This window comes from Triticum dicoccoides, chromosome 2B (genome assembly GCF_002162155.2).
Source record: "Triticum dicoccoides isolate Atlit2015 ecotype Zavitan chromosome 2B, WEW_v2.0, whole genome shotgun sequence".
Classification (NCBI taxonomy): Eukaryota; Viridiplantae; Streptophyta; class Magnoliopsida; order Poales; family Poaceae; genus Triticum; species Triticum dicoccoides.
The window spans coordinates 592034796-592049295 of record NC_041383.1 but is presented as its reverse complement, the minus strand read 5'-3'; the positions used below and the strand labels follow the sequence as shown (position 1 = coordinate 592049295).

Sequence of the window (14500 nt, the reverse complement as noted above, 5' to 3'; positions counted from 1 at the left end):
CGCCGGGGCCGGAGTGGCCGCCGGCGGGGGAAGGGCGTGCTAGAGCGGGGGAGCGAGGGAGCGGAACGGGGCACCCCTGACGAACGACTGTTTTTGGAATTACTTGTCATAAAAATGGATGTATCTACAAGTAAAATACATTCAGATACATTCATTTCTTAAACGAGTAATTCCGAACAGAGGGAGTAGTATATACCATATCTATCTCTTTATAGTGGTAGAGATATAGTAACATTTAACTACCCACCTACTCCACAATTATCTCACCTACCCAGTTTTTTTTCTAGCTCACCAACCCCCTATCACAATCTTAATGCACACGGACAGTCTTGATAACCCAAATTCCAATTTCAAAACAAACCCTCCTGCTATAGAGTTGCAGTTGCAGGCAGTCATTCCCTCTCGCAATCTCGCTCATACTGTACTAACGAGACGCCCACGCCCACCTGCGCGACGCGAGCCGAATCTCGACGCCGTCGCTGCATCGCCTGCGGATTCCGCAGTGTGGTGGTGGGATCCTTGCGAGGGAGGAGCAGGAGATGTGGCGGCTGAGGATCGCGGAGGGCGGGGACGACCCGTGGCTGCGCACGACCAACGGCTACTTGGGCCGCCAGGTGTGGGAGTTCGACGCCTCCGTGGAGCCCGACTGCCTGGCTGGCGCGAGCTGCGTGTTAGTCGATCAATCCATCGATCAGTGGCAATGTGGCATCATGCGTTCGACTGGAACAAGCGGTAGTAGCATCACTTTGGCAGATTCTAGAGGAGGTCCCGTCTCCCGTGAACCAGCCCTTAACCACCATTATATTGCTTTCAATTAGCGATGGGTAAACTGAACTTGTGATATTTTGTGGGATTATGGCTAGTTTATTTTAATGATCGGTACGGTGTGTGAGCCGGGATAGGCTCTCACTGGTTGCAGAGCTTCAGCCTTCATCTGTCAGATTAGCAGATGGCTGCAAAATTGTGGCATTATTCTTCTTCCGTTACTGTTGTGTGTTAAAACGTGCGCAGTGCTTCAATTCCATCTTTCAAACCATAGTTTACCACCAGTCCATCACACAGCACACGTTTGTCAAGCGTGCAATGCTTGATGACTTGATGTCAACGTGTTCTTCTTTTACTAATTTATCCTACTTCCATGTCAAATTCACTGAGCCCCTGAAAAATGGTTACAAAGTTGAGCACTGAGGGTTTTTTGCATGATACGTACTGTTACTGACCAAACACATGGCATCGAAATCTTCTTTACCATGGCATATTATCTCCAATCACTTAAAATGTTTATTCTCTTGTATACTGCAGTTTGCTAAAGCAAATCCTCTTGAGCTGGACCTTCTTGCTGTCAAGCTGGAAGAGCATGAAGATGTTACTGAGGAAGTTGTATCAACTACTTTGAAAAGGGCCATCAGTCGCCTTTCTACTCTCCAGGCACATGATGGACACTGGCCGGGGGATTATGGTGGTCCAATGTTCCTTATGCCAGGCTTGGTACTTCCTTGAACATAACAGTAAAATATCAAACTTGCTTGCTTTATTTGGATACACATTGCTCAACCGCATTCTGTGTCTAATCTTGTCATATGCTTTATAGGAAATTGTCTTACTTGTCTCGTATTTGTGTCTAAGCACGAATATGGATTCTTTCTAAAATGGAAACTGTGACAGGAATATCATCTTTGGATTATGTGGAAACCCATTTTCCACGTTTCTTGTCCTAAATGAAAGCTACTCATTGTCTTTTCCCCTTCAGATTATAACCTTGTATGTGACTGGAGCACTGAACACTGTCTTATCATCAGAACATCAGATTGAGATCCGCCGGTATCTCTATAATCATCAGGCAAGGTTTAAAAAAAGGGCAACCTGGTGCATGTAGCTCCCGCTTGCGCAGGGTCCAGGGAAGGGTCCGACCACTTTGGGTCTATAGTACGTAGCCTTTCCCTACATTTCTGTAAGAGGTTGTTTCCAGGACTTGAACCCATGACCTCATGGTCACAAGGCAGCAGCTTTACCACTACGCCAAGGCTCCCCTTCAATCATCAGGCAAGGTTTCAGTTCTAAATTTTGTCACCCATAATTTGGGTAAAAATTACACTTTTTTTTTACTGGAAGCATAGAACGGAGATGGAGGCTGGGGTTTGCACATTGAGGGACCAAGCACCATGTTTGGTTCAGCCTTGACCTATGTCAGTTTGAGATTGCTTGGAGAGGGAACAGATAGTGGATATGGAGCTATGGAGAAAGGTCGAAATTGGATTCTAGACCATGGAGGAGCAACGTTTGTACCATCATGGGGAAAATTTTGGCTCTCGGTAGGGAATTAACATTTCTTTGTTTGTTTCTTAGTCGATTCCTTCTTTGGTGGGATTGAATTAATCTAACTCCCCAACTATTTAAGGTACTTGGTGTATTTGATTGGTCTGGTAACAACCCAGTGCCACCAGAAGCATGGTTGCTACCATATTGCCTGCCATTTCATCCAGGTTCTGGTTTCTTTCTTTAATCATCCATAACTTTACACAATGTTATACTTCCTCCGTCCCAATATAAATGTCTCAGATTTGTCTAGATATGGATGTATCTAGACTTAGTTTTTCTATATACATCCATATCTAAACATATTTACGACACTCATTTTGGGACAGAAGGAGTGTATGCTACCACTCAGATGACAAACATTGCCAAGTGTGTACTCTTTTACAAGTGTCCAGGGCATAAAATATTTGAGATACAAGTTTGCCCTGGCCGCTGACTTTAATGAAACAATGACATAGTTTATATGCTATGGGTTCATATAGAATTTGCATTAAATATTAAACAATAGATAGCAAACAAGCTCAGAGTAGTGGTTGTGATGCTTTAGACCTCCAGGCCCTGGGTTCGCCTCCCCATAAGAGCGAATTTCAGGTCTCCTTAAAAAGGTCACTTGCTGGCTCCCCTGGTTGGCATGAGTCGAACCGACCTGTGTGGTGGGAGGGCCCTCGTGTACGGGGCTAGGCCTCAAACCACAGGGGGCGGACTCCCCATTTGGGTGTGGTCAGCTTTTATGAGCTTTCTAGGTCGGGCTCCGTTTGAGCTTTTCTTATTGAGAATACCGTGGGGGAAGTCTTTCCCCTACTGGCCCAGTTTTTTTATTAAACAATAGATATTTCGACCCTCTGTCTTACAGGTGTGAGCATTGGTGCATGATTTTGTCCTATGTTAACTTACCACATAAAGTTCGATTGTATCTTTAGTACCATGACTTGTTTGTATGTTCTAATTGCCATTAATCTCACACAATAAAATTCTTCATCCATATATCAATTTTACTTCATTTAATGGCCAACAATCAACTTTAATCACTGCATATTAATCTGCATTCTTTTCTAGGTTGCTATGTTGTTCCTTGCTGATAGCTATTACGCTTTACAACACCTTGCAGGGCGAATGTGGTGTCACTGTTGAATGGTGTATTTGCCAATGTGTTACATTTATGGAAAGAGATTTGTCGGACAAGTTACGCCACTTGTTTTGGAATTGAGAAAGGAACTTTACAAAGGCCCCTATAATGAGATTGATTGGGACAAGACTCGCAATCAATGTGCTAAGGTTCGTTGACTTTTATGCTTAATCTTACCTATTGGTATTAGTATATGGGATAAACTGTGGCACAAGTTCGTTGCATGATGTGCCACAGAGCACAGATTTTTTCCATTAGTTTTCAAGTTGATCTTGGCCAAGGTGGTCGTCGCTTCTAGTTCTTGAGAAGTCCCACTGCCAAAAATAGTATGCTGAGTTGCTGAAATAGCCTCATTTTAACCGTGTCTGTGTTAAAAACACAGTTTCAGAAGTACATCTAGGGATGGATTGTTTACTTATTTATTATCTGTGGTCAGTTATAGCTTTGACTCATACTCAGAAGATATAAACTGCCAAGAATCTTGGAGAGGTTTCCTAGCATGCATGTATTCCCATGCTTAGAAGTCTCCGTGGGCACAGCTTGGTGCAGGAAATATTAGTTCAGTCAAAATGTAAGTAGATTGATGAGGTCGAGTGATCCAGATCTGTAATGCCAAATACCATCATGGGACATCTTTGACACAAATTTGTGTCAAAGTCCTTCAGTTCACATGAGCTTCTAATTAACAGGTGATAGATGCTATTTGAAAAGTTGTCAGTCTTGAAGCTTATATAAGCTTTCATACAATAATATTTATCTCGCTTTGTTTGTGAGATGTCCATTTAGTTCTGTCTGGAGTTCTTATATGACTGCACTGCAGGAAGACTTGTACTATCCGCATCCATTCGTTCAAGATATCTTATGGGCCACTCTCCATAAATTTGTTGAACCACTTATGATGCATTGGCCTGGGAGCAAACTGAGGGAGAAAGCTTTGGAAACTGCCATGAAGCACATTCACTATGAAGATGAGAACACTCGATACATTTGCATTGGTCCTGTAAACAAGGTTCGTTGGGGAGTGACACGTTCAATCTTGACAAAAGGAAAGGAGTCATTTTCTTTTCTCTGTTCCTTGCTTCTAATATAAAAAACTTTGTTACACAACAAGGCCATTCTCTTGCAACTTCAATATACATTTATTTATGTCTCATGTCTGCGGTGCTTTGTAGCATGCAGTTTTCACTGCCCTTCTTTTTTCCACCTTACTTGCTTTGTGGACTAAAAATATTTCCGCTATAGCTTTCGGTTAAATTAAAGTTGCAACAGAATGTTTCAACAGAATGTTTCATGATTTGTTAATTTTGCCATCACTGCTTGTACCATAATTACATATTGTCAGCTCTAGCATCCAATTGGTAAAAGAATCATTTTGCTGTGCCATGAGGACTGCTGAACAGTGCTGAACATGCAAACTATTGCCCTTTATTTAGTTTCATTTTTCTCCAATAATCTCGAAATGTTATCTTCTTTCATCTTGATATCTTGAGTTCCTCAGTCATGTTGAACTACATTGTGTTTCTAGCTTTCTGCTTGTCACTTTTTGTGGAGTTACTTCTTCTCCACTTCATGTTGCTTTACTGGAGAAAGGATCTGTATATTTGTGGAGTTATTCTCTTTAGTTCAAGAAAATGAACTAACTTTTTCAAAATGATGATGTCATTGAAAAAGTTAGTTCATTTTGTTGAACTAAAAAGAGTAAAGGGTACCCTCATCCTGACCCGCTTCCATCTCTAGCTGATTTGATTTCATGTTTGTAGGTTGTAAACTGGTATCAGAATTGTAGATCTATCTTACTATATTTATGCAATATTTGTTAATTGGTTCTTTAAACATGATTCAACTTATAGCTGAAAGAAATTATTTGCAGGTAATGAATATGCTTGCGTGCTGGATTGAAGATCAGAACTCAGAGGCATTCAAACTCCATATTCCACGAGTCTATGATTACTTGTGGATTGCTGAAGATGGCATGAAGATGCAGGTATCTACTATTTCTTCTATGGGCCATTTTTTCCGCATCTTTTGCTTACTGTCGTGGAATTAACACGACAGATGTCCTTAGTGTCAGGACTTAGTTGCGAGGCCAACGCATCTATGCGGTAGCTTGAGAGGGGTTGATCGGGACGAGAGACGCAACACACAAGACAAGGATTTAGACAGCTTCGGGCCCCGGGAAACATCATCCGGAATAGCCCTACATGCTGTTTGAGGCTAGGTCTCATTATGCTCATGAGGGAGTCGCCGTAAACCGGCTCTCCTCTAGTTGTGTCTAGCCCTAGAGATTGTTTCTTGTTGCTTCTTTGGGGAGCCCTGCCCCTCCTTATATAAGTTAGAGGGGCGGGTTACATGTGGAGTCCAAATAGGATTGGACTAGCCTATCTTCTACTACAAGTCGGATACAAGTCCGGGTCTTGATTCCTTGTGAGGGAGATATTCCTCACGCCTTTCCTCTTAAGCCGGCCTACCATAACGTAAGCCGGCCTTCTGGGCCTTGAGCCTCCTGGGCCCCCAGCTCTTGTCGCTCCTCTGATCCGCTTGCCAGGTCATCGATAAGTCGCCAGGCTCGGGCGGGTCACTTAGTGAGTCGTCCAGTCAGGGCGGGTCATTGGTGAGTCGCCAAGTCCGGTCGGGTTATACTTCCGGCCGGGTTACACCGCGGGGTATATCCCCGACATTAGCCCCCAAGTTTAGCTTGCATTTATCCATGGTAAACTGATCCTGTAAACAAACACAAGAAACAACTTTGACAAGTTGTACTCCGGGTTAAAAGTTCTTGTAAACCGGCACCTGATCATCCTTTAATTCCAATTGTCATTCCTCCTTTTAGAAAATCTGGGTCAATAGACCAGCTTCATAATCAATTTACTTGTAGAATAAATATTGTAAATAAAGAATCCATTTGAATCCGCATTCAATGCGCTGACTTGACAAAAATATTGGTCTTCAAATATTCAAGTGATATCCGCCGGTTTGAAAATGTAGGACTTGCCGGTTTATCATTGTCAAAATTGCCGGGTTATAAAAACTGATAATTCCAGGTCATGATTGTTTCCAACACCGGTTCATGATTGTTGCTAACACCGGTTCATAATTATTGATGACGCCGGGTTATGATTGTTGTAGACACCGGGTCATAATGATTGGTGATGCCGGGTCAATCTGGTTTGCTCAAAACTGAAAATTGGAAGATATTTCTCCCTTATATCCATATTACTTGTAGCCCCCAAGTCTTGAACAGAACAAAGTGATGATTTGAGACTTGTTTCCATATAATTACTGCCACTTTGAAGAAATCCATGTTCATCTCAGTCACTAGTAAAAACTGAATACTCCATATATATAGCCCCCAAGTGCCGGGTTGTCTTGCTTGCAGCAACCTGGGACTTGAAATTGCCTGATGCTCAAAAAACTTCAACCAGTGTAGCCCCCAAGGGCCGGGTCATTATGCAATACTGAGCAGGGACTTTGTAGATATAACCATGTAAATTTGAACATCAATGTGTAGCCCCCAAGGGCCGGCTTAGTAAAATAATACTGAGCTGAGACTTTGTTGACAATAACATCATATAATATAGTCTCCACCATGGGGCTTGAACCCACGTCCACAAGGTTAAGAGCCTTGTGCTCCACCAACTGAATAGTGGACCGTTCAATATAATGGATTAATGCTTGTGTACCTTGAATTTTTGACAGGAGCAATTGGTAGCCCCCAAGGGCCAACTCATTTAGAATGTGATGAATCGGGTCTTCAATAAGTTGAGAAAAATGACTTTGCATTAGCCCCCAAGTGCCATGGTGCATGCTGGCAGTGACATAGGACTTGCATATTTGATATAATCCCAATCTGAATAATATAGCCCCCAAGTGTCGGGTCGTAAGCCTGCAGCAACTCAGGACTATTGCTTCCATTGTAGAATAAATCATATCCATAAATAAAAATAATAGCCGTTGCGCTAAAGCGACTTTGAAAACCTCAATCATAACACTGATTATTGATAATCACAATAGAAATCCAGCCATGTTGGCTATTCGAGATTTGAATAATATAATCTGGTATGAAAACCTCAATCATTCAATATCATCATGAAAATCCAGCCAGTTTTGGCTATTAAAGATTTGAATACCTCATCGGTTGACAAGTAAATCAACCTGGCGACTCTTGGCCGATGACGACTTAATACGCATTCATTGTAAGCCGGAATTTTTGTAACCCGGTGGCCTATAGCCCTTGAGAAAATCTATAATTGATAACCCTTTTGAGACACCATTTTCAGTGATGAGCTTGGACTGAAGCATTTATATAAGTCATAATTCTGCAAATCCTGCACAGAGTTTAAACAACATATGCCCTGGCGACTTAACGTCAAAAGCCATGGCGGGTAACCACCTAGATGTAGTCTTATCCTGCACACAAGTAGATCACAAGATCCCTATGATCCTTTGAATGATACCGCCGGTTTATGTGACCCGGATAGTGAAGTTGATAACTCAACTCTGCAAGAGCCGACACATATGATATTTGTGACAACTCAAATACTTGCGATTGTATAAAAACATATAAAAATTTTAAGGCTTCTGATTTGAATACGATCAGTAAAACATTCCAAAGGGGTTAAGCTAAGATTCGAATACGATCATATAGCCCCCAGTGGCGTTGGCGTTGCCGATCAAAGTGGGTATCGACAGCTATGTTCTCTTTGGTTCGAATACGACCTATGTTTGAACAGGAAGCCCCCAAATGACCTTAAAAGTTGTTTAACGACGCTGATTCGAATACGATCCACGTCGATTCCCAAAGGGGTTGAGCTATGATTCGGATATGATCAAGAAGCCCCCAAGTAGGTTCAGCAGTTTGCTAATCAAAAAGGTATCGACAGCTATGTTCTCTTTGGTTCGAATATGACCTATGTTTGAATAGGATGCCCCCAAGTGACCATATAAATTTTTGCATTGCGCCGATCAAGAGGGTACTGATAGCTATGCCCGATGAGCAGAAAGCCCCCAAGTGACCATAATAAAATAAGCCGTAAGGCAGGATACCCATGTTTTGAACCGTGCACCATGGCAGCAATTTCTCTTTGGTAACCATTAATTTGTCTGAGAACTCGAATTTGCGAGAGATTAATTCTTTTTGAACCGGAAATTCTTAAGCCGGATATTGAGAGTTTCAAAGCTTTGTGAGAGACAAATTTACCTTGAGCCGGACTTTAATCCGGAATTCTTCTTTTTAAGCCGGATATTTTTCTGACGGCCTTTAAATTTGCATCGATAGAGCAGTAATCTCCAGGGCCGGGTTATTTTTTCCTCCGATGACCCGGAGTTCTTGAGCCTGCTGAAACTGGCATGATTTGTTGAGTCATGTCATTGTAGCCCCCGAGTCTCAAGACGACTCGAGGAGTTGGCTTGAGATTCTTCATATTTGACCATAGCAGAAGGTGTATATCATTGGCGTTGATAGCGCGATGTGAATCCACAGAAGGTTGAGGTGACTGCGGCGGGTTTATAAATGATCCCGTATGAGCCGTGTCAGCAACTCGACCAATGGTTCCTTCGAACTGTCTGTTTGAAGTTTAACCAAACTGTAGTGACGGCGACTTGTGCGCCTGCCCATTGAGCCATCCAGTGCAGACGGCGGCTGATAATATATGATAATTTGCCTCCAATTTGTTGGAAGAAAACCGGGCTTCCCAAGCAGTGACTTGCTCATACTCAATAAATAGCTCATGCAGACAGGTGCGGCTCGATATGCTGATGTAGACCAGGTCGTGAGAGACGGACGGTAAAGACGACCGCAACATCTGAGGCGGCACAGACAGATGAACCGGCCGCGGCGTTGTAAGCTGGTGCGGACGGGCAAGTTGTCCTCCTTGTTGTAAGCCGGCGTGGTCGTGAGAGACGGCCACGGCGTTGTAAGCCGGCGTGGTCGCGAGAGACGGCCACGGCGTTGTAAGCGGGCGCAGTCGCGAGAGACGGCCACGGCGTTGTAAGCCGGTGCGGGAGTCTGTTGAGTAACGACGACCACTGTGCCAAAAGATGTTGGCGTGCCTCCATCTCCATGGTATAATATCACTTTTTGTCATAAATAATTGCCCTGCATAAACAATATTGCAGACCAAGGCAAAGACAAACTTATTCTTGACAAAAACAACATGTGCTAATAAAACAAACTTGGATAGATATCACCTGATTTGTTTGGACGACGGATGATAGACAGAGTCATATATTCCATTCGTAGATTACTTCCAGTTATTTCAACAATGAGTTAAACACTCTCTCTGGCGGAAACAAGGCAAAAAAGGCCCGTGAACCGGCCTGTAACAGAAACTCCGGCGGGCTGCGGCTCTCAGTGGCAGCGACCAGCCTGGACCAGAGAATGGACGAAGATGACTCGTCTACAAAAACAGCGCGCCGGCGGCTTAAATGAAGGTGCGTGAGTCGGGGCGACTCTACACGCGACAGGGTGGCTCAACGCAACTGCAGCAGGCAGCCACGAGCAGTGATCCGTCCGGATGGTTCCACATACGGCGGCTCAGGACGACGACTTAGCAGGGTCGGCGGCTCAGAGCGGCCACGGCAGAAACAGGGCCAGCGATTCAGGCAGGCCGGGAGGGCAGCAAGGCGACCCGGCAGAGGTGTGCTGCGGTAGTACTACTCGGGTTCCATTGATTTCACGTATGACCATCTGGTAGGCCTAGTGTTTGTCAAATCTTGAGACTTGTGCAAATAAACAATGTGCTGGAGCTCTTTTGTCTTTTTTGTCTTCCATGTATGCGCCTGACCGATGTAAGAAAGAAAGGTGGACCAAGCTATATTCAAGCTGAAGAACAAGTACAGAGGCTGGCGTTTTGGACTTAGAGGGTGCTTGGATACAAGGAACTATTTTTAGTCTGACTAAAAATAGTCTCTTTTAGAGGCTAAAGTTCCAAGCACCCCTGACTAAAAAGAGGCTAGGACTAGTCTTGAGGCTAAAATCTTTTAGTCATGGAAAACCTACTAAAATATGTATTAGCTCTCTCTCTCCTCATTTAATTCCTCTCCTTAGTTCTGGATTGGAGGGTTTGGAGGATAATAAATGTTCAATAACTAGATTTTAGTCTCTTTAGTATTTGGATCCAAGCATGGGTGAGACTAGCAAGTTTTAGTCCCACTACTTTTAGTCATGGGACTAAATCATATCCAAGCATGCTCTTAGGGTTATGCCCTGTGAATTCTCAGCAGCAGATGATCATGATGCAGTCAGTGCCGTCGCGGCTGCAGATGCAGACCAATGCGACAGCCCCCTTTTTTTTTATAGACGTCAGCAGCTGGTTAATTTGTCTCTTCCTCCTAGAGTTCTGCTCCCTTGGTTGGTGTACCAAAAAAAATCCGATTTGATGGTTTACACAATGCGCAACGACAGTAGCAGAAGTAGCAGCCTTGGAGCTTTGAGGTGACTCTGTGTACATCGGCTGCAATCAATGCAATTTACTTCACGTGAGGTATAACAAGCCCTTAGGAATCGTGATGTCATGCACTACAACTAGTAGTAATATGCTTTTGCTTTTCCAGCGGGTGAGCTACAGCGGCACATGGCCAGACCCGGCCGAGCGCAGCGGCAGGCGGCTCACGGTGCGGAGCGGTTTGCCGGGGCATCTCGGGCGGCCACTTGGCCGGCTCACAGGCAGAGGCTGGATCATCGTTGTCAGGACCCCGACTCGATGTCACATCGATCTAGCTTGTAACACCTCATATCACTTTGCGGCCTCACGCACAGTATCCCCACGGGTGTCGCCTTACCTTTGCCCGGGACCGTTTGCGCCTTTTGGCTCACGTATATGATAGTGTCGCTAGCATCCATATGATAAAGAGCCCGGGCTGACATGACTAGTCGTAAACCCAAAGTGGCACAATGCTTACAGGGACAGGCATCCATGACCCAGCAACGAACGTGTCGGTCATCAGCAAGTGGGTCCGGGCTGTAGCACTGGGCTAGCAGGACTCCGGTAAACCGGGCTGTAGCGGGCTAACAGGACTCCGGTACTCAATGCGTGACATTTCCCCGAAGGGACAGACACAGGAACGAAGAAGGACACATGCCGGCCAGCCTAAGTGTTCCAGAGCAGTAGCAAGCTACCATGGCTCAGTGGTAACACTAGGAGACATTTCCCGGTAAGAGAGGCTACTAAGGATAAACAACTAGATAGTCAGATCCCACACATACCAAGCATTTCAATCATACACACAATATGCTCGATATGTGCAAACACAACAAGGCATCACAACATGACTCTATGACACAAGTACTTTATTTAAGGCTTAGAGAGCCATACATAACATACACAAAGGTACGGGTCACACGACCCAGCATTCAAGTCATACAGTCATACAAACCAGCAGCGGAAGAAACTTGTCTGAGTACAGACAACTAGGAAAATAAAAGAGGTTTGGAAAGCCTAGCTATACTACGTGGTCCTTCACAAGCTCAGGATCACCACCTGGGCCTTAGCCTACTCATTGATGTCAACGTCTACGTAGAACCCATCAGAAGGGGTTGCAGCGTCTTCTGTAAAAATGTAAATTATAGCAACATGAGTACAAAGGTACTCAGCAAGACTTACATCAGATCCTACATACATGCATATTATCAAGAAGGGTTGGTGGAGTTATTGCAGCAAGCCAGCTTTGACTCTTGGCTAGGCTAACCTACGAGACTCCAACTTGAAATGGTTTTGCGTACACGAGTCCACTACTCACCACTTCAATACACTACCGAGGATCCACCTCCGTCTTCCTACGGAAGAGCCATCCTCGGCACTCACACTTATCTTGAGGCTTTTAGTAGTTTCCGTTTACTTGTCTATGAACTGTATAGGCAACCAAGTAGTCCTTTACCGCGGACGCGGCTATTCGAATAGATCATGATAACCCTGCAGGGGTGTACTTCTTCATACATGTTTCCACCACTTAGCGTCTGCACACGACATGTGCTCGACAGGGGTGTAGACCACGACCTACCTAAACACCTAAGCCTCTAGTCCAGGTTTATCGCCTATCCAGGTTCCATCCGCAGGGAGTCCGGCCGAGGTTTCCCGTACGGCCCCGAACAATGTGAACAGGGTTCCCGAGATACCTAACGGGTATTCGGTACACCCGGCCACGTACCTACCGCATCACAGCCCACCCCTACGGTCAGCGCTGTCCACGGCCTCCAGTAGGCTATAAACACCAGAAACTACTTGCAACTCCTGGACAGAGAGCTAGGGTGAATAAGAAGTCGAGCGGGGTCATATTTCAGGGCCCAATGCATGGTAGTAGCTGTATCTTAAATCACACATACAGATCTCAGTGCTTAAGGTCGGCTTCAATGAAACAACCCACCATGTACTCCTACATGGCCTCTCGTCGATACCTTTACCAAATCGTGTTCACCACACCACTCTCATTACCGACATAATCATTTCACTCTAGCCATCACCCAGATGAACCATACCTGACACGACTCTAAGCATAGCAGGCATAGCAAGGTAGGAACAACACATACATATGGCTCAATCAACTCCTACACATGCTAGTGGGTTTCATCTAGTTACTGTGGCAATGACAGGTCATGCAGAGGAAATGGGTTCAACTACCGTAGCACACAGCAGTTTGAAACGTGTTGTCTTAATGCAGCAAAAGAGAGCAGGAGCGAGAACATGGGATTGTATCGATATGATCAAATGGTTGGTTGCTTGCCTGATGGTTCGATGCACTGATACGGTTCTTCGTTAGGGTAATCACGGTACTCCTCGGAGACAGAACCTGCCGCAAGAACACCGATACACAACCATCACCAAACAATATGCAACAATATGATGCATGCATGAAACATAGCAATATGAGTGTGTTGGCTAATGCAACTAAGACCAGAAGGGTTTGAACCAATTTGAATTAAAGATTCAAATTTCAAACTCAAACATAGCCTTTTAAAGTGCTTTTCCTTGTTCTGCATTAAACATCAGGTTAACTTGTTTAATCATGCATGAAAATAGTACAGATGGATAGATTGGATTTTTCTGATCATTTTTCATATATAATTTGTCTGATTTGGAGTTACAGAATAAAAGTTATGATTTTTTAAAGTTTAAACTATATTCTGGAATTTCCTATATTAGATTAATTTTAGAAAATCAATTATTGCGTCAGCCTGACGTCAGTGTGACGTCAGCAGGTCAACGGGACACGTCCGGGTCAAACCTGACAGTGGGTCCCGCGTGTCAGTGTGATTAGATTAATTAGAATTTAATTAAACTAAACCTGTTTAATTAGCAGGGCTGGGCCCCACCTGTCATTGACTCAGGGGAGTCAACCAGGGCCCACCCGTGGTCAAACCCGGGTCGGCTGCACCGGCGTTTAGCCGCCGCGAGCCCGACGCGGCGGCGAAAGTGGTTTTGGCCGTTTCGGCCACCAAATGGGTCGCGGAGACCACCGGAGTGGAGCTGAGGACGAGCCGCAGCTCTTCGTGGAGTCCGTTGGGGTAGGGGTGGCCGGAGTTGGCGCCGGCGACGACTTTGACGGCCACCGGGGTTCGGCCGAAGACGAACTTGATGCTAGAGGGGTCGGTGAGGCTCGGGGAGTAGCTAGCTAGGTGTTAAGTGACACGGTGAGCATGATGGACACCGTGGAGTGGTCGGAGGGTGACCGGGAGCACGTCGGCGACGAGCTCCACGGCGGTGGGTGCGGTTGAGCTCCGGGAGGTCGCTACACGGCTCGGGAGCAAGAAAAGGAGGGGGGGGGGAAGATGGCTAAGCTCACAGTGAGTGCGACGAAGACCTTGGTGTGGCCGGAGCTGGACCGGAGCGACGACGGTGTTGAAGGGGATCTCCGGCGACGGCGGTTCGGGCGAGGTCGTTGCGGTGGACTCGGGCGTTGCGAGCGCTCGGGGCTCGGCTTGCTCGATGGAGTGGACAGCGGCGGAGCTCCTGGACACGATGAGAGGACGCACGGGCGGCGGGGAGCACGGCTACGACGAAGGCACGGCGATGGTGGCGTCGGTCATGGCGGGGGAGCGCGAGGGGGAGGAGCTGGAGAGGAGAG

The 14500-nt window shown here is 45.4% G+C and overlaps 1 pseudogene; it reads left to right on the top strand.

Annotated features, from left to right (window-relative positions):
- Nucleotides 1–419: 419 nt before the first annotated feature.
- Nucleotides 420–14500, top strand: part of LOC119368081 — a 41035-nt pseudogene continuing 26954 nt past the window's right edge.